The sequence below is a fragment of the Nelumbo lutea genome, chromosome 4 (assembly GCF_056320005.1).
Source record: "Nelumbo lutea isolate HS-2025 chromosome 4, American lotus-T2T, whole genome shotgun sequence".
Lineage (NCBI taxonomy): Eukaryota > Viridiplantae > Streptophyta > Magnoliopsida > Proteales > Nelumbonaceae > Nelumbo > Nelumbo lutea.
The window spans coordinates 71,981,744-72,006,126 of NC_142687.1; the positions used below are offsets into that span (position 1 = coordinate 71,981,744).

At 39.4% G+C, this 24,383-nt stretch overlaps 2 non-coding genes across 2 annotated transcripts; both read right to left on the reverse strand.

Moving 5' to 3' along the window:
* Positions 1-78: 78 nt before the first annotated feature.
* LOC148861050 (small nucleolar RNA R71) lies at positions 79-185 on the reverse strand. The gene has a single exon (XR_016095190.1). It is a non-coding gene; the product is annotated as a small nucleolar RNA R71 (small nucleolar RNA).
* Positions 186-9,969: 9,784 nt separating this feature from the next.
* On the reverse strand, positions 9,970-10,076 carry LOC148861051 (small nucleolar RNA R71). Its single transcript, XR_016095196.1, has one exon. It is a non-coding gene; the product is annotated as a small nucleolar RNA R71 (small nucleolar RNA).
* Positions 10,077-24,383: the final 14,307 nt, after the last annotated feature.

A 24,383-nucleotide genomic window follows, 5' to 3' on the forward strand; every position in this document is an offset into this window, starting at 1 on the left:
CCGGCAGGATCTATAGCCACATGGGACGAAATGGCCAGCCGTTTTCTCTCTAAATATTTAACCCCTTCTAAAACTGCTAAAATGAGGAATGACATCACTACTTTTTTTCAGCAAGAGGGGGAATCTTTATATGAGTCATGGGAACGATACAAGGAGCTGTTAAGGAGAGTTCCTCACCATGGCCTCCCCATTTGGCTGCAAGTGCAGACTTTCTATAATGGTCTTACTGACTCAAATAAGACCATATTAGATGCTGCAGCCGGAGGATCCATAAATAATAAAACTCCTGAGGTTGCCCATGCACTTATTGAGGAAATGGCAGCCAACAACTTTCAATGGCATTCGGAAAGGACTCAAACTAGGAAGCAGCAAGGCTTGCATAATGTTGACACTTATACAGCACTAGCTGCACAAATAGGAGCACTCAGTAAAAAAATAGATGAAATGCAGATAGCTGCCATGCATGTGCAGCCTCTTAATTGTGAATTGTGTGGGGGAGGCCACATCAGTACAGACTGCCAAGTTGGTAATCAGTTCAGACCATCTACTGAACAAGTTGACTATGTCAGCAATTCGTCAAGACAGCAGGGTTACCAGAGTCACCATACTTTTCATCCAGGATGGAGGGGACATTCAAACCAGTCCTGGCCAAATCAGCATATTTCCAAGCCGTTCCACCAGACTTATCATCAGCCTGAACCAAAATCCAATTTGGAGGAACTGATGACAAAATTTATAGCAGGTGCAGAAACTAGGTTCCAGAACCAGGAAGCCTCAATCAAAAATCTGAAAAACCAAGTGGGGCAATTGGCACAATTAATCTCTTCCAGACTGCCGGGAACTCTTCCAAGCAACACTGAAGGGAATCCACGAGAGCAGGTGCAAGCTATTACCTTAAGAAGTGGAAAAGAGTTGCCTGAGGTAGAAAAGAAGAATTGGGCTGAACCCAAGGCAGAAACAAGCCTTGGGACCAGACAACAGAAGACGGAACAACCAGAAGCACAACAAGGGATGCACCAACAACCACAAGTTCCATTCCCTAACAGGCTGAAGCAATAAAAATTGGAGAAGGAATTTGGTAAGTTTCTTGAAATATTTAAAAGTTTACATATTAATATTCCTTTTGCTGATGCTTTAGCCCAGATGCCACACTATGCAAGGTTTTTGAAGGAATTATTGGCAAACAAAAGGAAACTAGGAGATGTGGCTACAGTTGCATTAAATGAGGAATGTTCTGCTATCCTTCTGAACAAGCTGCCTCAGAAACTCAAAGATCCAAGGAGTTTCACTATTCCTTGTACCATTGGCAGTTTAAAAATTGAAAAAGCTTTATGTGACCTGGGAGCTAGCATCAATTTAATGCCATATTCTATCTTCAAGAAATTGGGGTTGAATGAACCCCAACCCACTAGAGTGGCATTACAATTGGCTGATAGATCCATTAGACATCCTAGGGGGATCATAGAAGATGTGTTAGTTAAAGTTGACAAATTCATTTTTCCAGTTGATTTCATTGTGTTAGACATGCAAGAAGATGTGGAGGTCCCGCTTATCCTAGGGAGACCTTTCCTGGCTACCGGGAAAGCAATGATTGATGTCCAACAAGGACAACTCAGCCTTAGGATACAAGATGAGGAGATAATTTTTAAAATGTCTGATGCTATGAAACATGCACCCTCTAGTGATGATTCTTGTTTTATGATTGATGCCATTGAATTGACAATTGATGAATGCTTCCAGGTAAGTAGAATAACTGATCCTCTTGAACTCTACCTCCAGCAGGGAGAACTTGAAGAAGCAGAAAATGAAAAAAATAAACCTCATGATAGCATACCTGAACGATAAGCCTCAATTCAAGGGAAAGGGGTTTCTTAAATTAGAGAACTTAGGAAAATTGCCCGGACCATCAGGTAAGCCATCACCCCAAGAACCCCCCACCCTTGAACTGAAGCAATTACCATCCCATTTAGAGTATGCTTTCCTTGAGGAACCATCAGATCTCCCCGTGATAATTTCCGCAGCGCTGAATCCCTTACAAAGAGAAAAATTATTAACAGTGCTGCGGGAACACAAAAATGCTATAGCTTGGAAGGTAGAAGATATCAAAGGCATTAATCCATCAATCTGCACTCACAGAATTTTGATGGAAGAGGACAGCAAGCCTTTCGTTCAGCCCCAAAGGCGCCTGAATCCCAACATGAAAGAAGTGGTAAAGGCTGAAATAATTAAGTTGTTAGATGCTGGGATCAATTATCCTATTTCTGATAGTTCTTGGGTAAGCCCTGTGCAAGTTGTGCCCAAAACAGGGGTACGACTGTTGTTCCAAATGAGAAAAATGAACTCATCCCTACTAGAACCGTTACCGGATGGCGTGTGTGTATTGACTATAGAAAATTAAATGAAGCCACCCGGAAGGACCATTTCCCTCTCCCATTTATGGATCAAATGTTGGAGAGGCTAGCCGGGCATGAGTATTATTGTTTCTTGGATGGATATTCAGGGTATAACCAGATACCAATTGCACCAGAAGATCAAGAAAAGACCACTTTTACTTGCCCATATGGAACCTTTGCATACCGAAGGATGCCCTTTGGGTTATGCAATGCCCCAGCAACCTTTCAGCGATGTATGATGTCTATATTTTCTGATATGGTTGAAAAATTTATTGAGATCTTCATGGATGATTTTTCAGTTTTTGGCTCTTCATTTGATGCATGTTTGAATAATCTGGAACAGGTGCTTACTAGATGTAAAGAAACACATCTTGTGTTAAATTGGGAGAAATGTCATTTTATGGTGCAAGAAGGCATAGTGCTTGGACACAAGATCTCTCAAAGAGGTATAGAAGTTGACAAGGCCAAGGTGGAGGCAATTGAAAAATTGCCAACCCCAACATCTGTTCGTTCTTTGAGAAGTTTCTTAGGACATGTCGGATTCTATAGAAGGTTTATTAAAGATTTCTCAAAAATTTCCAAGCCATTATCTACCTTACTTCAGAGAGAAGTGCCTTCTGAATTTTCAACTGAATGTCTTCATGCTTTCAACATCTTGAAAGACAAATTGATCCATGCACCTACCATGGTAGCACCAGATTGGACCCTCCCATTTGAATTGATGTGTGATGCGAGTGATTTTGCTATAGGAGCTGTTTTAGGACAAAGAATGAACAAACATTTTCAGCCAATTTACTATGCTAGCAGAACCTTGACTGGACCCCAACTCAATTACACCACCACAGAAAAGGAGTTGTTAGCAGTAATATTTGCACTTGATAAGTTTCATTCATATCTGATATTATCCAAGGTTGTTGTCCACACAGATCACTCGGCATTAAGGCACTTGCTTACCAAGCAAAACACAAAACCAAGACTGATCAGGTGGATCCTTTTATTGCAAGAGTTTGACATTGAGATTAGAGACCTGAAGGGTGTTGCAAACCTGGCTGCTGACCACCTCTCCCGGTTGGACACGGTAAGCTCAATAGAGGAGATAACCAGCAACATTCGAGAAGAATTTCCGGATGAGCAGTTGTACTCAATACAGAAATACTCATATCCTTGGTATGCTGATTTTGCTAATTATCTAGCTGCACAAGTCCTTCCTCCTAACCTTTCATATCAACAGAAAAAGAAATTCTTTTCTGATGTAAAATACTATCTGTGGGAGGAACCCTTTTTGTATAAATTGTGTGCAGATCAGATCATAAGGAGATGTGTCCCCGAGGAGGAGATGGAGTCAGTACTCCAATTTTGCCATGATAAAGAAGCAGGAGGTCATTTTGGAGCTAGTCGCACTGCAGCCAAGGTTTTGCAATCAGGTTTTTATTGGCCCACACTTTTCAAAGATGCCCATCGGTATGTGTCCACATGTGACAAATGCCAAAGATCGGGAAACATTTCCCGACGGAATGAAATGCCCCTTTCCAATATTTTAATCTGTGAAATCTTTGATGTTTGGGGTATAGATTTCATGGGACCTTTCCCGAATTCTTTTGGGAATAAGTACATCCTCGTTGCAGTTGACTATGTATCCAAATGGGTAGAAGCCATGGCTTTACCCACAAATGACTCAAGAAGGGTAGTACACTTCCTAAAGAAGCTATTCTCCCGATTTGGCACTCCGCGAGCTATAATTAGTGATAGGGGAACTCACTTCTGCAATAGCCAATTTGAGAGGTTAATGCAGAAATATGGAATTACACATAAATTAGCTACCCCTTATCACCCTCAAACCAGTGGCCAAGTGGAGTTGGCTAACAGGGAACTCAAAAGAATTCTGGAAAAGACCGTAGCATCCGCCAGAAAAGATTGGTCCATCAAATTAGATGATGCATTATGGGCATACAGAACTGCATTTAAGACACCTATTGGCATGTCCCCCTACAGATTGGTCTTTGGTAAAACATGCCATTTACTAGTTGAATTGGAACACAAGGCCTATTGGGCTCTTAAATTCTTAAATTTTGACATTCAGGCCACAGGGGCTAAAAGGCGGTTGCAATTGAATGAATTGGATGAATTCAGACTTACCACCTATGAGAATGCCAAAGTTTATAAAGAAAGAATAAAAAACTGGCATGATAAGAACTTGCTGAGACGGGACTTTTATGTAGGCCAACAGGTATTGTTATATAATTCCCGTCTCCGCTTGTTTCCAGGTAAGCTGAGATCCAGGTGGTCTGGACCCTTTACCATTTCACAGGTTTTTCCCCATGGGGCTATAGAACTCACCCACCCGGTTCAGGGCACGTTTAAAGTAAATGGTCAGCGCCTGAAACCATATTTAATGGGCTGTACTGTACCCCCTCCATCCACTGTTTATCTAGATAACTAATAATCTCTTATGCTTGCTCATGAACAAGTTAAGGAATCTTTTTAGAATATTAGTTAGTAAAATAAAGATATTTTTCTCAAAATTCCAATTCTTTAAGGACTCAGTTCATCATTTTCTTTTCTTCAGTTTGCTCTAGCAAGTGTGACTCCCTAACACTACGAACATTGAGGACAATGTTCATCTTAAGTGTGGGGGAGTGAGCCCGAGGCTAGGGTATGGGGGTTGAAACCATGCACCTCATGCACCCCAACACACATATGCAGGCAATGACATAACCTAAAAAAAAAAAAAAAAAAAGACTGGAACCCCTCAAGTTCATTACTATTTATTTGATGATTTTTTTTAAGAAGGAATTCAATAAGTTGAGAGAGACTGATGTACTTGTTAAGTTTTTATTCTTGTGAATGACCCAATTTGATTTATGCATGAGAAAAGGGGAGCTGAATATGCTTTTCAGCATGACTAGCCCTAACTATCTTCATGTGTATGGAAGCCCTTGATTTCATGGTTAATGGTCAAGAAAGCTAGTGCACATCTGAAGTGTTGATTCTTGAGGTTCAATAATTGCAAAGAAGGTTCAAAAGCCCAAATTGACTCCGCTATTCTGAGCTGAATAGTAAAACTAGTAGCTTAGAACATGAGTCCTATTTACCTACCTCAAGCAAGTGACCAGTGTGAGATGGAGCATAAGATGCACTCACACCAAAAAAAAAAAAAAAAAAAAAAGAGAGAAAAGTGTGTGAGATGGAGCATAAAATGCACTCACACAAGAAAAAAAAAAAAAAAAAAAAGAAAAAAGAAAAAAAAAAAAGGGTGAGATGGAGCATAAGATGCACTCACCCTTAGAAATAAGTAATTGTGGTGACAACCGAGGTTCAAAGGGGCACTCTAAAGTTGAACTCTCATTGAGATTTAGTTACAGATGTGAAACTTAGTGAAATTTGATTATTAACCTTGACAATTAAGGAGCTGATTTATATATGAATTAGGAGTGAAGGCTAGACTATGATGAAATTCATATTCTCCTTTCCTTGGATCTGATACATATCTTAATTGGTAATTTACAAGAATAAGATTTGAGCACTTAAAAAAGTTCCCCGACTACTCAATGCATTTCTATCTTAAAAAGTTCACCAGGTAAATGGTGAGAACAGAAGGGGGGAATGTTAAGTTTATGGCTGATGTCTTTGCTTGAGGACAAGCAAAAGCTTAAGTGTTGGGGTATTTGATGAACCTACAATTTATCTATATTTTATGAGGTTTTTGCATGAAATTTTATGATGGTTCAATTAGATTTTGCCCTATTTTAGCTTGATTGCAAGAAAGATTTCAGGGGGAGCCAAATCAACAAAAAGAAGGCAAAAGCAAGAAAAGAAAGCCCAAAATTTATCAAGTTCAGCCCGGCCCAGCCATGAGAGCAAGAGAATTTCATTCGGCCCAAGAAGAGCATGTGAAACTCTTTGGAAAATCCAAGGGAAGAAGCCTAGCAAGAAGGAAATTTCGGCCCAGCCCATTTTTAGCCCAAATAACAGCCTAGAGTGTAGCCCACTTGAGCTCAAAAGCAAGTTAAGTTGTAACCCAAATAGCAGCCCAAAGGGAGCTAGGGGCGGCAACTCCTAGAAGTTTCTTGAAGAGAAGGAGGGAGCACTCTAGAAGGTTCATGAGGGGTGTAATACACCCCATTCTAGAGGCTTCAAGAAGGGGCAAGAGCCCCTTTGAAAAACTATATAAGGAGGCCTCTAGGAGGGGAGAAAGTTGTTCAATTGCTTGAGAGGAAGGCTCTCCCACTCTTAGAGGTTCGGCCACCTTGAGAGAAGAGAAGAGAAGAAGGCTAGGCGCAAGGAAGAAGAAGAAGAAGGGCTGAAGGAAGTTCAAGACAAGCAAGCTAGAAGAAGAAGGTGAGTTCGAATTGAGGGTTTGTGATTCAAAGATCTTTTGTAATAAATCATTTGTAGTTTCATTCTCTTTTGATTTGAATTCAGTTTCTTAGTTATATTTTCTTTCTTCTTTCTCCTTGTTTCCATTCTTCCTTGATGTATTTCAGCTTGTAAAATTTCAGTTCAGCAATCTAATTCTTTTTTATTCATTCAAATGGTCATGTATTGTACTTGAAGTTTCTTGAATAAGGGTGTGATTGTAGAGTAATTCGGCCAACTAACCTTCAAAACTCAGATCTGAATTCTCAGATCTGAGATTGCAAGATCTGAATTGCTTGAAAGAGAATTCAGATCTGCAATTTTCAGATTGGGCGAATTAATCTACAGCTTGGAATTCCTAGAGTGCTTGAGAGAGACTCTAGGAATTCAGATCTACTATTCAAGAACTGAATTGAGTGCAAGGTTAGAGATAACTTGCTTAATTCAGTTGGTGATCAATTCAGATTTGAATAGATGCTTTAGAAGTGTTTGAAGAAATGCATGCATGGGGATTAGATTTTTGCTAGAGATAGAAGAACCATCACTCATGCATAGGATGGACATGCGCTTGAGAGAGGCTGTTCATAACCTTGGTGTTTCACCAAACCAAGGCTCAATCATGATTCATTCGAATGATCCAAATTGATAGATTGCTGAATTCTGAGATTGACATTTACTGCTTACTCTTCTAACCTGAATTGAAAGCAATTGGGCCAATGATTTAGATAGATTTTAATTTAGGATTTCTTAACTTTCATTAGAGTTTTGATTTATTTGTTGATCAGATAAGAAGTGCTTAATTTAGTATTGGTAATTGTTTCCTAAATCCTCGTGGGAACGATACTTCACTCACTAATTTATTACTTGAACGGCTAGTGCACTTGCTAGTGTCACAATGAGCAACACATCATCTGCTATTCTCCAAAAACAATTTGGTAGAAATAACTGAAGGTAAGGCAATTGAGATTTCAGATCCGAACTCAGACTTGAGTTCAGACCTGAACTCTGCTATAGCAGAACTCCAATACTCAGAAAAAAAAAAAAAAATCTGTTCTCAGCCCTTTATTATTATTTTCTTTCATTACAAAAAGAAAAAAAATATATATTTAGATAGTGAAAAAAAAAAGAGAGAGAAAGAACCATATAACCAAAAGAATGGAAACCAAGGATTCGGATCAGAAATCAGATCTGAGTTCAGATCTGAATTCTGCTGTAGCAGATTTGCAACAGTTCAGATCTGAGTTCCCTTGAACTCAGACCTGAACTAATATAAATTCAAAGGGTAATTGGGGGTTATCTTCACCCCAATACACCCTACAAAAAATCTGCTATCTCCCAAAAACAATTGGATAGTCATGGTTGAAGAAATTCGGATCTGCAATCACCTAGATCTGAACTTGGGTTGTGAACAGAGCAGGATACAGGGCATACTTTGCTGTATTAAATAACTTGTACTCCAATCTATCTGAGCTGATTTGGTTGAAGAAAAGTATATTTAATCTGAGAATTTTTTATGCCTCAAGAGATTTAATGCAAAAGTGGCACTTCCACACCATTTTTCTATTAGAGTTCAGACCTATAGCAGGGCTACTATAGCAGACCTGCTACAGCAAGACTGAACCAGGGCAGGTTTTGAATAGGTTTGTATTACAATTAACATTACTAAATTGGCATTGTGAATTGTCCTGGGCCGATCTTTGAATTTTTTTTTCAAGTTAGATAGCTCTGATTTCAGCTGTGCATGAATAGAAAGTCTAGCAGATCTGAATGGGTGTGTGCAGCCGTGTGTACTACATTCCAATAAGTGTATACTCCATCGAGGGCTACATTGATGGAGCCATGTTTCTTCTCTTGATACTTGATTGTTCCATCCTTAGTTTCAGTTTTAATGTAGCTTATGCAAATCAAATTTCTCTTCTTCTTTTGGTTTAAAAAAATAATAATAAAATAAAATAAATAAATAAATAAATAAATCTCAAAATGAGTTTAGATCTGAATTGCATTCATCAATCAGACCTGCACTCATCCAAAAAGATTTTGGTTGCATTGCTGTATTTTGTTTTAGTTTTCTTCCTAAAAAAAAAAAAAAAAAAGGGAGATTTTGTCAGTAGTATAGTTGCATTACTGCTTTGTGTTCTATTTCATTTCAAAAGAAAAGAAAAAGAAAATCAGATCCCAGCAGCCACACCATGGTGAATACAGGTCTGATTTCAGATCTTTTTACTAACTGATTGATTTCGGTTTTGTGCAGATCTGTATACAGCATGTTTCATTGCTGATCAAAACAATGGGCTCAGATATGATATTTAGTAGCCTTCCAATATTGAAACTCAGACCTGAACACAATCACTGCTGATCCGCATTTGGCTGTCCTCAGTAGCTGCTAAGATTTCAGAACTGTATATTACTGTTCTCAGTAGCTACTGAGATTTCAGCTCTCAGCAGTTTAGATCTGTGTAATTAAATCCCATCCCTGATTTCAGCAATATAAAGAAGAGGAATTTGTAAACTGTTGTTCTACTCAGAGATTACTGAATTCAGACATGTTTGTAAATTGCTACTGAATTCTGTATATTGAATAAGATGTTGATCTGCTTTTAGTTAGCTGCATTTATTTATTTTAGGATGTAGGTTTGTATTCCAATAATTCACTTTACATTTTCAGTGTGATAGGATTAGTTATTTATTTTCTTTTGTGAATATTGGCATTTTTATTGCTTTGACCTTAATAGTTTATGACAAGCAGACCTGAACTGGAAGAGATCCTTTACGACCCGGAGATTGAACGGACTCTCCGTGTCCGTTTGAGAGCTGCTAGGCAAGTCAGACAAGAAGCACAAGAAATGGCTAAACAAAGAACTATGATGGATTATGCCAAGCCCACCCTCACCGGGACTGTCTCCAGCATTATCAGGCCAACTATTGCTGCCAATAACTTTGAAATTAAACCGGCCATAATCCAAATGATACAAAATACGGTTCAGTTTTGTGGTATGGCCCATGAGGATCCCAATGCCCATATTGCTAACTTCTTGGAAATCTGTGACACCTTCAAACACAATGGGGTAAGTGATGATGCCATCCAGCTGAGGTTATTCCCATTTTCTTTGAAGGATAAAGCCAAAGCTTGGTTGAACTCATTACCGGCAGGATCTATAGCCACATGGGACGAAATGGCCAGCCGTTTTCTCTCTAAATATTTTCCCCTTCTAAAACTGCTAAAATGAGGAATGACATCACTACTTTTTTCCAGCAAGAGGGGGAATCTTTATATGAGTCATGGGAACGATACAAGGAGCTGTTAAGGAGAATTCCTCACCATGGCCTTCCGATTTGGCTACAGGTGCAAACATTTTATAATGGTCTGACCGATTCAAACAAGACCATCTTAGATGCAGCAGCTGGGGGCTCCATAAACAATGTTCATCTTAAGTGTGGGGGAGTGAGCCCGAGGCTAGGGTATGGGGGCTGAAACCATGCACCTCATTCACCCCAACACACATATGCAGGCAATGACATAACCAAAAAAGACTGGAACCCCTCAAGTTCATTACTATTTATTTGATGATTTTTTTTAAGAAGGAATTCAATGAGTTGAGGGAGACTGATGTACTTGTTAAGTTTTTATTCTTGTGAATGACCCAATTTGATATATGCAAGAGAAAAGGGGAGTTGAATATGCTTTTCAGCATGACTAGCCCTAACTATCTTCATGTGTATGGAAGCCCTTGATTTTATGGTTAATGGTCAAGAGAGCTGGTGCACATCTGAAGTTCTGATTCTTGAGGTTCAAAAGCCCAAATTGACTCCGCTATTTTTGAGCTGAATAGTAAAACTCGCAGCTCAGAACATGAGTCCTACCTCAAGTAAGTGACTAGTGTGAGATGGAGCATAAGATGCACTCACACCAAAAAAAATTGAGGGATTGTGATTCAAAGATCTTTTGTAATAAATCATTTGTAGTTTCATTCTCTTTTGATTTGAATTCAGTTTCTTAGTTATATTTTCTTTCTTCTTTCTCCTTGTTTCCATTCTTCCTTGATGTATTTCAGCTTGTAAAATTTCAGTTCAGCAATCTAATTCTTTTTGATTCATTCAAATGGTCATGTATTGTACTTGAAGTTTCTTGAATAAGGGTGTGATTGTAGAGTAATTCGGCCAATTAACCTTCAAAACTCAGATCTGAATTCTCAGATCTGAGATTGCAAGATCTGAATTGCTTGAAAGAGAATTCAGATCTGCAATTTTCAGATTGGGCGAATTAATCTACAGCTTGGAATTCCTAGAGTGCTTGAGAGAGACTCTAGGAATTCAGATCTACTATTCAAGAACTGAATTGAGTGCAAGGTTAGAGATAACTTGCACAATTCAGTTGGTGATCAATTCAGATTTGAATTGATGCCTTAGAAATGTTTGAAGAAATGCATGCATGGGGATTAAATTCTTGCTAGAGATAGAAGAACCGTCACTCATGCATAGGATGAACATGCGCTTGAGCGAGGCTGTTCATGACCTTGGGGTTTCACCAAACCAAGGCTCAATCATGATTTATTCGAATGATCCAAATTGATAGATTGCTGAATTCTGAGATTGACATTTACTGCTTACTCTTCTAACCTGATTTGAAGGCAATTGGGCCAATGATTAGATAGATTTTAATTTAGGATTTTTTTTAACTTTCATTAAAGTTTTGATTTATTTGTTGGTCAGATAAGAAGTGCTCAATTTAGTATTAGTAATTGTTTCCTAAATCCTCGTGGGAACGATACTTCACTCACTACTTTATTACTTGAACGGCTAGTGCATTTGCTAGTGTCACAATGAGCCACATATCAAAAAGGAACTGTCCTGCCTACCTGGAATCCAAGAAAAGTAATTTCGAATCTTATGTTATAGAAACCAATTTATTGGTAACTTCTTGATGAGACCGAAAAGAACCGTTTTTTTGTCCCCTAATTTTCATCTTTTTTCATTATTTTAACACTTAAATTCACTCATTACTCTTGTATTTCGATTCAGGGCAATAAAGAAGGCAATTGGAAGGAAACATGCCAATTCAGGCGATTTTGTACAATTTAGGCGATAGTCAGTGATTTGGGCCTAACTTACAATTCCAGACTCCGAATTGGGCAATTCAAGAAGCATTAGAAAGAAGAACGAAAGGCCCACAACTTTTATGTTTTGGGCATTGACTGGTTCGGTCACATCGAGTACGAAACCAGGCTCGAATTCGGAGCAATGTCGCAGCCAGGCCCATTTAATAGCTGAAGTCCAATTAGTAGAAGAACCTGGAAGCAACCCAAGTAGTAGAGAAGCCCAACTCGGATACAAGAGTCTAGAGTCCTAATTCGAATTTATCTCCCAAGAGGGAGAGAGTCTTATTAGATCTAAACTTTGAATGTAATCTATAAGGATAAGAAGGTTGGGGATTAGATAAGAGATAGGATAGGATTAGTTCAAAGAAGATAAGATCAAGACTCCCTAAAGATAAGATGATCTCCTAGAAGGAATTGGAAAACAGCCCTCTCATTTGGCTATATAAAGAGGGGGGCGAACCAGCTCTAGAATCACTCAATCCAAGATCCAATAGATCATCAAGAGGCCAAGAAGCTCAAGAAGGTAGTTCGGCTATGGAGAAGAAAAGCATGGAGATTGCGCAGATCATGAGTAGCTAAGCTTCTTTTTCTGGTTCAAGGGGGAGGTTCGATCGTGTCATTGTGAAGTTCTGTAGTTACTTTATTTTCTTGCTTTCTAATTCAACTATTCATTGATTCTTGTGCATATTTTTATTGGACATTGATGTTAATTAGTTTGACAACTGAATTAATGTTGATTTTCCTATTACTATCCATGATTTTGGTGATCCGTAATTGTCACAAATAATAGTACAAGTAGCAATTAGGTTGATATCTTTTTGGGTCAATTGTTCATGACAGCCTTTGACCAACGTTTTATCATGGTTCAACCTAAAGGAATCGATGGAACAAAATTCAATAATTGCAGCTATCTCAATTATTGTTATTTTGGTTTAACTATTTTCACAAATCCTAATGCTATCATTGTTTAACATGGAACGCTATCGTACCTATTTAAGTGGTGATAAGTGTTGGTCGAATGCTAGGTTTGGTCAACTGAATTAGGAAAACACAAGGTTTATTATGGCTATCCTAGTAAATCTATGGTTAAATGCTTGAATTGCAAGATTGCTGAATTGTACCAAGGATCGATGGCCAATCAATTCAACCTGAACCCTTGAACCAGAATTCGGTAAGACTGGTTTTTCTCTTGTTTGTTTAAGTGCTTTCTTATTCTTTTAATTCTAGTTATTAAATTTCCCCACTCCATTATAGTATCCATTCGGCTAAGAGGTTACTGATTTGCTCCCTATGGGATTCGACCTTGTACCACTTTTACTGCAAATATCTTATTGTGGGACTAGTACTAATTTTGAGGGCTTTGACAAACCCGCCAAAATTTTGGCGCCGTTGTCGAGGAGCAACGTTAATTTCTTAACTGTTACCTTCTTTTGTTAATTTTCTTGTTTATGACTCGTGCTTCTCAACGAGGTGAACTTCAGTACAACCCCAAAATTGAGAGGAGCACTCATCGTTTAAGGAAGGAGGCGAAGCAAAGGAAGGATCGTTCACCTAAAAGGGTGAACTCAGATATCGATCTACCCACTTGTTATTTTTCCATCTTCGAAGAAGTAGAAAGAATGGCTGACAGAGAGAAGACATTAAGGGAGTTGGCTGCACCAATTATGAACCAACAGCCTTTATGCATTACGTACCCCACTCTTGAGGTAGCCTTTGAACTCAAATATTGTTTGATTCAATTATTACCTCTGTTTCATGGTTTCCCAGGTGAGGACCCTCACAAACATCTAAAGGAATTTCATGTCGTCTGTTCAAGCATGAAACCCCATGGTATGACCGGGGACTAGGTAAAACTCATAGCCTTTCCATTTACTTTAAGAGATAAAGCAAAGGATTGGTTGTATATTCTCCCTCCCGGTTCTGTACGCACATGGGATGAAATGAATAGGATATTTTTAGATAAATATTTTCCTGCATCCCAGGCTGCGAATATAAGAATAGAAATATGTGGAGTTCGGCAGTTTGGTGGTGAGACATTATATGTATATTGGGAATGGTTTAAGCAACTTGTTGCTAGTTGTCCCCACCACCAAATTCCTGAATAATTGTTAATCCAATACTTCTATGAAGGGCTTCAGCCCATGGATAGAAGTATGGTCGATGCAGCCAGTGGAGGAGCTCTAGTGAACAAGACACCCGAAGCAGCAAGGGAATTAATTTCCAATATGGCCAAAAATTCACAGCAGTTCGGTGCAAGGACAGATGGTCCCATTAGGCATGCAAATGAGGTAAGCCATGTAAATTTAGAAAATCAGATTTCTGACTTAACTGCTTTGGTTAGGCAACTAGCTGCAGGACAATTACAAACTGCTAGGGTGTGTGGTATTTGTTCGATCCATGGTCATCCTACGGACATGTGTCCATCATTACAAGATGGATCAATGCAGCAAGTAAATGTCGTAGGAGGATTCCGAAGGCAGCCCCAACGAAAGAATGATCCCTACTCCAATTATTACCATCCCGAGTGGAGAGATCATCCAAATCTAAGCTACGGAAACCCAGGAGGACAGCAGCAATATCAGCCCCATTTTTTTAGTCGACAGCCCCCGTTTTCAACACCCATCACAGCGCAAGGCCAACCCCCGAATTCAGGTACGTCATTAGAAGATATAGTTAAGGCTCTAGCTACTAATACTCAGCAATTTCAACAGGAAACAAGAGCAAGCATTCAGAATTTGGGGAACCAAATCAGCCAACTTGCCACTTCCATTAGTAAGTTGGAGGCGCAGAGCTCCGGGAAACTACCATTAGAAACGGTAGTCAACACCAAGGAAAATGTAAGTGCAGTGGTGCTGAGAAGCGGGAAGGAATTGTAGTTAGAACCCACCTCACCAAGGAAGGCGGAAAAAAGACAAGAAGAAGAGGAGGTACAGGACTCAAACAAAAGCCCCATTAAGGTAGGAGTTGGAGCGAACGTTTCAGCCGTGATCAAGAGGACCCTACTAGAAAAGCGTCCTGATCCAGGTATGTTTACCCTACCCTGTGTGATTGGCAATAAACGAATCGAGCGTGCCATGTTGGACTTATGTGCATCTATTAATGCCATGCCATACTCGATTTACTGTGCATTGAGACTAGGTCCATTAAAAGAGACTAGAGTTGTTATTCAATTGGCTGATCATTCTAATGCATACCTAGAAGGGGTTGTTGATGATGTATTAGTGCAGGTTAACGATTTGATCTTTCCAGCTGATTTTTACATCCTGAAGATGGAAGAAGACATAGCCACGAGTTCAGCCCCACTTCTATTAGGTCGGCCATTCATGAAAACGGCCAAGACCAAAATAGATGTGGATGAGGGTTCCCTCTCCATCAAATGTGATGGAGAGACTGTTAAATTTAATATTTTTGAAGCTATGAAGTACCCAATTGAAGACCATTCGATCTATTCGGTTGACACATTTGATCCAACTGTGCAGAAAAATTTTGAAAAATATATGAATGAGGAGTTAGAGTCGAATGCACAATTGAATACCAAGGCCCCTATTCAAAATTTGAACCCGCCCATGATGGATGGAAGGGGAGCACACCGAAAGCTGCAACCACGAGAGTTAAAGTAGCAAAGGAGGACGTCGAGCATAACGACGTTAAACAATTGCGCTTCTGGGAGGCAACCCATTATGTTTAGTTAATTTGTTATTTTGTTTGGTTTTGGTTTTTGTGTTTCGCAAGAACCCAACAAGACAAACAGGGAAATACCCCCAAATCCTTCTACTTTATGCGTAATCACATACATTGGGGACAATGTATAACTTAAGTGTGGGGGGATTAGGGAAATCTGATGGAAATTTGGGATACCTTACCTTCTTAAAATTTCTGCTCCCGAAAACTTATCCTTGAACGATTTCAACTTATCAGGAATCATGTGCTTAAGCTGAATAGATAAGATAGGATGCAAGCATGACTAACGGGATCTTTCTTGGCTGCATATGGTACCTCATGATTTTCATTGATCAATAGGCAAGATGCATAAGGGTTTGATTGATTTCACATAAGTTTCTGTCAAACATGGGTTGATTATTCTAGAACTTGCTATGTTAGGCATATAGAGACCACGATCAATGAATTCATGGATCAGGCAGTGAAACCCTGAGATTCTTGTGCAAAAAAAAAAAAAATCGTGACTAATGTGAGACGGAGCATAAAATGCACTCACATCTAGAAATGAAAGCAAGTGTGAGATGGAGCATAAAATGCACTCACATCTTGAAAAGAAGGCAAGGGTGAGATGGAGCATAAAATGCACTCACCCTAGAACCCCAACCCCTTTCTCACCTTCAGATCCTAGGAATTCACACTAAGTGGTAGAGATGTGATACATAGCAAGTTTATTTCAATAAGCACACATTGTTTTGATTCAAAGGAAAGTAATTGCATCTGGCTGAATTGGTTTGTTAAAAGCAATGAAGCACCCGTGCAGTCCAAGGAGTTTCAGCCCTGGAAGGCTTGTCTCCTTGACTATCCATTTAACTTGGGACCATGAGGAATGGTGATTTGCGATCACTCTTGGACAAAAAAAGGGGAGAAAGAGATGAAAAGGGAAAGGTTACCAAGTCTGAACTAAACCATGCATGAACCAGGCCTCATGTAGAGAAAAAGAAATATTGAAAATCAGTAGTTGTTTTCTTTTGTGAGTTTTTGCCATGCCCGAGGATGAGCAAAGTTTAAGTGTGGGGGGATTTGATGAGACTGAAAAGAACCCTATTTTTGTCCCCTAATTTTCATCTTTTTTCATTATTTTAACATTTAAATGCATTCATTACTCTTGTATTTCAATTCAAGGCAATAAAGAAGGCAATTGGAAGGAAACATGCCAATTTGGGCGATTTTGCACAGTTTCGGCGATAGTCAGTGATCTGGGCCTAACTCACAATTCCGTACTCCGAATTGGGAAATTCAAGAAGCATTACAAAGAAGAACGAAAGGCTCACAACTTTTATGTTTTGGGCATTGACTGATTTGGTCCGCATCGAGTACGAAACTGGGCCCGAAGTCGGAGCAACGTCGCTGCCAAGCCCATTTAACAGCTGAAGCCCAACTCGCAGAAGAACCTGGAAGCAGCCAAAGTAGCAGAGGAGCCCAACTCGGATACAAGAGTCTAGAGTCCTAATTCGAATGTAATCTCCCAAGAGGGAGAGTGTCTTACTAGATCTAAACTTTGAATGTAATCCTATAAGGATAAGAAGGTTGGGGATTAGATAAGAGATAGGATAGGATTAGTTCAAAGAAGATAAGATCAAGACTCCCTAAAGATAAGATGATCTCTTAGAAGGAATTGGAAAACAACCCTCTCCTTTGGATATATAAAGAGGGGGGTGAACCAGCTCTAGCATCACTCGTTCCAAGATCCAAGAGATCATCAAGAGGCCAAGAAGCTCAGGAAGGTAGTTCGGTTATGGAGAAGAAAAGCATGGAGATTTTGCAGATCATGAGTAGCTAAGCTTCTTTTTCTAGTTCAAGGGGGAGGTTTGATCATGTCATTATAAGGTTCTGTAGTTACTTTATTTTCTTGCTTTCTAATTCAAGTATTCATTGATTCTTCTGCATATTTTTATTGGACATTGATGTTAATTAGTTTGACAACTGAATTAATGTTGATTTTCCTATTGCTATCCATGATTTCGGTGATCCGTAATTGTCACGAATAATGGTACAAGTAGCAATTAGGTTGATATCTTTTTTGGTCAATTGTTCGTGACAACCTTTGACCAACGTTTTATCATGGTTCAACCTAAAGGAATCGATGGAACAAAATTCAATAATTGCAGCTATCTCAATTATTGTTATTTTGGTTTAACTGTTTTCACAAATCTTAATGCTATCATTGTTGAACATGGAACGCTATCGTACCCAGTTGAGTGGTGATAAGTGTTGATCGAATGCTCGGTTTGGTCAACTGAATTAGGAAAACACAAGGTTTATTATGGCTATCCTAGTAAATCTAAGGTTAATTGCTTGAATTGCAAGAATGCTGAATTGTACATAGGATCGATGGCCAATCTATTCTACCCGAACCCTTGAACCAGAATTCGGTAAGACTGATTTTTCTCTTGTTTGTTTAAGTGCTTTCTTATTCTTTTAATTCTAGTTATTAAATTTCCCCACTCAATTATAGTATCCATTCGGCTAAGAGGTTACTGATTTGCTCCCTGTGGGATTCGACCTAGTACCACTTTTACTGCAAATATCTTATTGTGGGACTAGTACTAATTTTGAGGGCTTCGACAAACCCGCCACTTCTGCGTCCTGGTGTATTGACTCCGAGTGATCAAATTGCCTTTGTACTGGGTTGTCCAAGGAGGCAATGATGTAACACCAGGCAAGGGAGTTTTTCTCCTCCCATTCCTGATAGTCTCTCCTTCGGGCCTCAAAAGCCCTGTCGCCCAGACGCTCCGGGGCAAGATTCTTTGCCCCACCACCTTTCTATGTGCTTACCCATCATATTCGTGAATGCCAAGGTAGCGTGAGAGAGTTCCCATTTTCTGGTGAAGCCCCTCCCACATCAGTCTATGACACCCCTATCATCGTATGAAACACTTAGACAAGCCCAACAACAAATGGATAGCCCATTTTCTGGTGTGTTTCCTCATTATTGAATGGCCCCTTCTCATGCTAATGATGGAAGGCCTTTAGAGAGTTCATCATATGAATCTCCCTATCACTTGCACTCATATTAACTGGAGGGAACAAATAATTACACCCTAGTTTGATTTAGGTCAAACCAAAGTGTCTCCCACTGACTGTCATAAAGCCAGATTTCGGTGGGCCTTAAATCGGCTAGGGTTCCGCACGTAACCTCTTGATGAGGTGTGGGTCCCACCATTGAGGGAGGTCATCCAATGACCAAAAAGGGACACCATGGCAATGATGTGCATTCAGCCGTGGTGTACGTAAGAGCCACTGTCAAATGAGCATGGGCCAAGCACTTATGGCCCATGTACGCAACACATCACACATCCAAACATCTCATGCAGGGATATATTGATCCAATCAATTAATTATCTGTAACGCCCATTGGAAGCCCATTTTAAATCCATAATATTAACCATTAATATTATCTTGGTATATGGGTTGAAGTAGGGTTACGCAGTTCGGCCCATATAGCTTTTATCCTTCGAAGTGGGCTTTTACCACTTTTAACTATTTAAAACTAGGCCTTTACAGGTTGGGCCGAATTAACCATTTAATTAAATATCAATCCTCAGGCCCATTAGTGGGAATATTGGGGCTGACTTTCAGCCTTGATTAAACCCTAGATTTGGTCCAAACAGTTTTGAACCAATCTTGGTTCGAATGGGTCTAGGGTTTGATCTTTAATTAAATCTTTAATTCAAGAAAATAATCTGAAATTAAATAACTGATAAAAGAAAATCAAGAATCAGTTAATCAGGGCTGTTCACACAATCCATCCTGCAAAACAGAGGTTAGATCACAGATTGCAGTTTCACAAACTGCTAATCGCAGATTCTATGCCTCCCATCTGCGAAATCTCCTTCTCTGCAAAACATTCCTTTCTGTGCCGCCATCTTCGATCCAAAATTAAAAATAAATAAAAATCCTATTTCTATTAATATTTACATTAGATCGAATACCTATACATTGAGTCTAAAAATAAAAAAAAAATTATTTACAAACCAAATGTAATAAATAAATCAAGAAACTACAAATCATGTAGTTCTCCCTGCACAAACCAAGAATTCGATCTCCTCTTGTACGAACAACCCATAAATCAAGAAAATCATAAAGAACTATTCTATACAATAATTAGATTTATGTAAAATTAAATTCAGATTATTTGCCCATTAATTTTGGGAACAAATTTCTCAAAACCCATATCTGCGCAAATTGGGTAGAACGCCTTCTGCCTATTTGCGTAGGTTCAGATCTGAAATAGAATGGTTCAAGATTTGAACCATGGCTCTGATACCACTGAAAGGATAGGATATCCATCAGATGGATGCCCAAAGATTGCGGAATAAGGGGGCGAATTTCAAAAATTTTTCTCTCCCTTCAACTGGGAATCAAATTCCCTATATAGAAAATCATATTTTCAAGGATCATTCTTGAACCATAAACTCAACCAGATCTGAACCAAAAGGAGCAGGGAGGGATTATACCTGACATAGAGAAGCAGTATCTCCCAATGGAGGTGTTCACGCACAAGGAAGTATCCAAAATCTGCTCCCACTGAAGATGGCGTTGTGTAGGGTGGAGCAGAATCAGCATTGTTCTTCCAAAAGAACTTGACCCTTCGCAAGAATCAATTGGATGGCTTGTGAATACAACTCTCCAAAAGATTGGTATCAAGATCAAATCTTGATTTCTCCCAAGAACTGGAGATTGAAATGCTGGAGGCGGCGGCTGCAGGAAGGAGGTGGCAAGAGAGTATTTACAGGGTGTAGAGTTCTCTCTTCTTGTGATTTCAGCTCTGAAGATAAGAGTGTGTAGCTTGCATGTCTAAAGGCTGCCACCATCTCTTCCTTTTATCGACTTAAAGGGATCAGCTCCTAATCCCATTAAGAGTTGGAGATCCAAATCATATTTGGATTAGAAGTCCTTTTAAGTGATAAGGGATAACCCTTATCTTATCTGCAGATCAGATCAGCCATCTCCTAATCTAATTAGGAGGCTTTCAGATCTAAATCTTATTTAGATCTGGGACTCTCTAAGTTGATAGGGTCTAGGCCCAATCCTATCAGCTGATTCATCTCATAATTCGCCCCTTTAAATGGCTAATCAAATTAGCCCAGTTCGAATGGGCTTAAGGCCATTTTACGGTTATGTATTCACTTAACCTTCCAAACTGTTGCCCAATTGGGCTTCCTTGTATGGCGTGGGACCTAAACATTGATGTATACATCAGCCACATGGGTTCAGCCCAGCCTTTGTTACAAGGCCTGGTCGAATACACTGTTACGAACAGTGCACCCCCTGAAACCCATCTCATGGGCTCTTTGGGCCCAAGACTTACCCTAAGTGGTCCCTGGGCCAAGTGATAAGACTGAAAAGAACCTTATTTTTGTCCCCTAATTTTCATCAATTTATACTATCTTAGCACTTAAATGCACTCATTACTCTTCTATTTCAATTCAGGGCAATAAAGAAGGCAATTGGAAGGAAACAGGCAAATTTGGGTGATTTTGCACAGTTTCGGTGACAGTCAGTGATTTGGGCGTAACTCAAAATTCCGGACTCCGAATTGGGCAATTCAAGAAGCATTAGAAAGAAGAAAGAAAGGCCCACAACTTTTGTGTTTTTGGTTTTGACTGATTCGATAAGCATCAAGAACGAAACTGGGCCCGAAGTCGGAGCAAGTTCGCAACCAGGCCCATTTAACAACTGAAGCCCAACTCGTAGAAGAACCTGGAAGCAACCCAAGTAACAGAGAAGCCCAACTCGGATGCAAGAGTCTAGAGTCCTAATTCAAATGTAATATCCCAAGAGGGAGAGAGTCTTATTAGATCTAAACTTTGAATGTAATCCTATAAGGATAAGAAGCTTGGGGATTAGATAAAAGATAGTATAGGATCAAGACTCTCTAAAGATAAGATGATCTCCTATAAGGAGTTGGAAAACAGCCGTCTCCTTTGGCTATATAAAGAGGAGGGTGAACCAGCTCTAGCATCACTCATTCCAAGATCCAAGAGATCATCAAGAGGCCATGAAGCTCAAGGAAGCAGAAAGGCATGGAGTTTGCACAGATCATGAGTAGCTAAGCTTCTTTTTTTGGTTCAAGGGGGGAGGTTCGATTGTGTCATTGTGAGGTTCTGTAGTTACTTTATTTTTTTGATTTCTAATTCAAGTATTCATTGATTCTTGTACATATTTTTATTGGATGTTCATGTTAATTAGTTTGACAAACTGAATTAATGTTGATTTTCCTATTACTATCCATGATTTCGGTGATCCGTAATTGTCACGAATAATGGTACAAGTAGCAATTAGGTTGATATTTTTTGGCGTCAATTGTTCATGACAGCCTTTGACCAATGTTTTATCATGGTTCAACCTAAAGGATGTGATGGAACAAAATTCAATAATTGCAGCTGTCTTAATTATTGTTATTTTGGTTTAACTATTTTCACAAATCTTAATGCTATCATTGTTTAACATGGAACGCTATCATACCCAGTTGAGTGGTGATAAGTGTTGATCGAATGCTGGGGTTGGTCAACTGAATTAGGAAAACACAAGGTTTATTATGGCTATCCTAATAAATCTAAGGTTAAATGCTTGAATTGCAAGAATGCTGAAATGTACCTAGGATCGATGGCCAATTGATTCAACCTGAACCCTTGAACCAGAATTCAGTAAGACTGATTTTTCTCTTGTTTGCTTAGTTTGTTATTCTTTTAATTTTAGTTATTAAATTTTTGCACACAATTACTTTATCCATTCGACTAAGAGATTACTGAATTGCTCCCTGTGGGATTCGACCTAGTACCACTTTTACTACAAATATTTTATTGTAGGACTAGTACTAATTTTGAGAGTTTCGACAAACCCGTCAAAATTTTGGCGTCGTTGCCGTGGAGAAACTTTAATTTCTTAGCTATTACCTTCCTCTTGTTAACCTCTTTTGTGTTATGAACCAACAGCCCCTGCATTGAGAGAGTTAGCTGCGCCAATTATGAACCAACAGCCCCTATGCATCACGTATCCCACTCTTGAGGTAGGTTTTGAATTGAAATCTGGTTGATTCAATTATTGCCTATTTTTCATGGTTTTTTAGGTGAGGACCCTCATAAGCATCTAAAGGAATTCCATGTTTTCTGTTCGAGCATGAAGCCCCACGGTATGACCGAGAACTAGGTAAAACTTATAGCCTTTCCATTTACTTTATGTGATAAAGCAAAGGATTGGTTGTATATTCTTCCTCCCGGTTCAATACACACATAGAATGAGATGAATAGGATATTTTTGGATAAATATTTTCCTACATCCCGGGTTGCAAATATAAGAAAAGAAATATGTGAAGTTCGGAAATTTGGTGGTGAGACACTATATGAATATTGTGAAAGATTTAAACAACTTGTTGCTAGCTGTCCACATCACCAAATACCCGAACAACTGTTAATCCAATACTTCTACGAAGGGCTGCAGCCCATGGATAGAAGTATGGTCGATGCAGCCAGTGGAGAGCCTTGGTGAACAAGACACTCGAAGCGGCCAGGGAGTTAATCTCCAACATGGCTGAAAATTCACAGCAGTTCAGTGCAAGGACAGATGGTACCATTAGACGGGTTAATGAGGTAAGCCATGTAAATTTAGAAAATCAAATTTCTGACCTAACTGCTTTGTAAGATAACTCGTTGTAGGACAATTTCAAACTGCCAGGGTGTGTGTTATCTATTTGATTCCTGGTCATCCTACGGACATGTGTCCATCATTACAGGATGGGTCGATTCAGCAAGGGAGTGTTGTAGGAGGATTCCCGAGCCAGCCCCAACGAAAGTTTGATCCCTACTCTAATTACTACAATCCGGGGTGGAGGGATCATCCAAACCTAAGCTATGAGAACCAAGGAGGACAGCAGCAATATTAGCCCCATTTTTTCAGTCGACAGCCCCTGTTTTCAACACCCATCATAGCGTAAGGCCAACCCCCGAATTTAGGTACGTCATTAGAAGATATAGTTAAGGCTCTAACTACTAATACTCAACAATTTCAACAGGAAGCAAGAGCCATCATTCAGAATTTGGGGAACCAAATCAGCCAACTTGCCACTGCCGTTAGCAAGTTGGAGGTGTAGAGCTCCAGGAAACTAGCATCACAAATGGTAGTCAACCCCAAGGAGAGTGTAAGTGCAGTGGTGCTAAGAAGCGGGAAGGAACTACAGCTAGAACCTACCTCACCAAGGAAGGCGGATAAAGGACAGAAAGAAGAGAAGGTGCAGGTCTCAAGAGTTAGAGAGAACGTTTCAGCCATGAACAAGAGGATCTTACCAGAAAAACATGCTGATCCAGGTATGTTCACCCTACCTTGTGTGATTGGCAATAAGTGAATCGAGCATGCCATGCTAGACTTAGGTGCATCTATCAATGTCATGCCATTCTCGATTTACTATGCTTCGAGATTAGGTCCTTTAAGGGAAACTAAAGTTGTTATCTAATTAGTTGATCGTTCTAACGCCTACCCAGAAGGGATTGTTGAGAATGTAATGGTGCAAGTTAACGATTTAATTTTCCTAGCCGATTTTTACATTCTGAAGATGGAAGAAAACACGATCGAAGGTTCAGACCCACTTCTATTAGGCAAGCCATTCATGAAAATGGCGAAGACCAAAATAGATGTGGATGAGGGTACCCTCTCCATCGAATGTGATGTAGAGACTATTAAATTTAATATTTTTGAAGCTATGAAGTGCCCAATTGAAGACCATTCGATCTATTCGGTTGACACTTTTGACCCAATTGTACAGGAATCTTTTGAAAAAGACATGAATGAGGAGCTACAATCATGTGCACAATTGGATACG